This window comes from Penaeus monodon, chromosome 13 (genome assembly GCF_015228065.2).
Source record: "Penaeus monodon isolate SGIC_2016 chromosome 13, NSTDA_Pmon_1, whole genome shotgun sequence".
Classification (NCBI taxonomy): domain Eukaryota; kingdom Metazoa; phylum Arthropoda; class Malacostraca; order Decapoda; family Penaeidae; genus Penaeus; species Penaeus monodon.
Window position 1 is genome coordinate 41,556,970 of NC_051398.1, and position 2,500 is coordinate 41,559,469.

The window sequence follows — 2,500 nt, forward strand, 5'->3', positions numbered from 1 at the left end:
AAACGTTAGAAAATTATTTTTGCTGGCATTAATCACTGAAAAGTTTTGCCCCCTAGTTGGTATACTTTTTTTTTCTTCTTCGCTCTCTCTTTCTCTCCCTCACCCTCTCTATCTCTCTCCCTCACCCTCTCTTTCTCCCTCTTTCTCTCTCCCTCCCCCCCTCTCTCTCCCTCCGTCTCCCTCTCCCCTCTCTCTCCTCCGTCTCTCTCTCTCTCTCTCTCTCTCTCTCTCTCTCTCTCTCTCTCTCTCTCTCTCTCTCTCTCTCTCTCTCTCTCTCTCTCTCTCTCTCTCTCTCTCTCTCTCTCTCTCTCTCTCTCTCTCTCCCTCTCAGTGTTGCAATTTACGAAACTTGATGTAATTCATTTTCTTTTCTCTTTTTGTTCGTTTCGTGAAAAAAGAAGGAAAATATGGCACAGTGCCAAGTGTAGTCTACTGTGGGCCTTGACTCTTGAAGCAAAGATATATTTGTTACTATTGTAAATAATATGATCATTATTGTTATCAGTATCAACATTATTATTGTTAGTGTGGGTTTTATCATCATCATTATTATTGATGTTATTTTCCTTACCATTATTTTTACTATATTATCATTGTCATTAAACACTATGGTCATTATTTTTCTTATTACTATGTTATTATTCTCATTAACATTATTACGATCGCTTTTATTTCCTGTCATTATGGTGATCATCTTTAGCTAGAGTTTGAAAAGGAAAAGATATTTAAAGTTTCTAAACTACATGATTTTTTTTTTTTTTTACTATTTGCAATGTTTTTTTCCATTGTTCGTTGAAACTGAATCTTAAGAATTCTGTATATTTGTTGTGTTCAGGTCTTCTACTTCATTTTAATTGTTCTTTGTTTTCTTATCTTACTGTTCTTATTCCACTTTTCTTAAACTTCGTCCTTTGCTTCCCTTTTTCGTGTTCATTATTTTTCTCATTTTCTTCTGAATTGCTTTGATTTTTTTTTTTTTTTTTTTAATTCTAATACTTTTTTATCATTACTACTACCCTTTTCTGTATAGACTTAAAAGTAAATATATAAAAAAATATATATATACATATATATAAAAATGTGATTTTCGGTTATTTCATTAACCGATTAATGGCACATTTGTGATTGATTATAATAGACAATATCTATTTTTACAGTAAACTAACGACACAAACTGTTGATGATGTTAATGGTCGTCACAGTAGAGATTATGTACTAATCTATTAAATTGTCCTATGACTATTTAATTTACAATCTAGGCTTGTTATTACACTCATTAATTTTATTTTATTTTTTATTTTTTTTTTACACGATTATGTTTTTAATATAAAAAGTGATTTAGCGCTTACATACTCAAACTATCCAATTGGATTGTGATTGTGTAATATTTGCATGATTATATTTATAATATAACTAACATTTAGGACTTACCATAAAGTCGGATCAAGACAGTGATGGTCTTTACAGTCGTCATTACGGTCCTAATCATCACAATGAGATCGATTTCTGCAATAAAATGATAAACGATAAAAATAGATATGGAAAAAGTGGAAACGAGGAAATTGAGCTAATTATGATGTTTGGTGATAATAAGGATGTTATTGGCAATTATGATAATGATAATAATTGATATTGATGATAATGATAAGTATAATAAGTGATGATAATGATAACAAGAACAAACAATAAAAATGGTAATCAACTATAATCATAATATCTATAGTATCATTAGCAATGGCACCAATGATAATGATAATGCTAATAAAAACATCAGTTATGATAACAAAGATAGCAATACAGAAATGACAGATAAAACACGACAACAAACGCTTTGAAAATGTCGCTTTTTCCCATACGGAGCTCAAAGGGCGCTCTGTGACGTCACAGGTACTTAATCAAAGCCTCTTTCCGGAGCTTCAAGTTCCTTTTAAGAGGATCGAAACGTTTTCATAATGAGAAGAAGGCGCTTGTTCAACAGCTCATTGCAAAGGTCTTATTGGCATTGATCTTATGGGTAATGATCACATATAGGGGGGTTGGGGGGGATAAGGCTAATGGGGAAGGGGGTAGGGTGTTATGTAGGCCTAATAATAGTTCCTTTTTCGATGAAGCCTCTTTTTCTTGAGGGGGGGGGGTGATTATGTTTTGCTAGGAGCTTCTGTTATGAGCGATATGGTTAGCTTTTCTTATACATTTTGATAACATACGCATTTATAATGATATCTTTATCTATCTGTCTATATTTGTATATCAGTCTATGTTTATCTACATCAGTATATTAGTCTATCTATAGCTATCTATATATTTATATACATGGGCAAAGAAAAGATAAAGTTAGAAAACGTCTAATGAACCACTTATATCATGCCTGTATTTCCCTTCACTCTATCCTTCCGTCTTTTCCTCCCACTTTCCCTTCGCCATCCTTCCTCTCCCTTTTCCTCTCCCCCCCCCCCTCTGCGCAGCCTCCCTCGCAGTCACTCGCAAAGCAAAAGATCAT

At 33.2% G+C, this 2,500-nt stretch overlaps 1 long non-coding RNA gene across 1 annotated transcript in view; it reads right to left on the reverse strand.

Annotated features, from left to right (window-relative positions):
• The window catches only part of LOC119580335, a 110,315-nt gene that overhangs the window by 42,466 nt on the left and 65,349 nt on the right, over positions 1-2,500 (reverse strand). Inside the window, exon 2 of the long non-coding RNA XR_005229363.1 lies at positions 1,432-1,506. This is a non-coding gene — a long non-coding RNA (uncharacterized LOC119580335). The remainder of the gene's footprint in view (positions 1-1,431; positions 1,507-2,500) is intronic.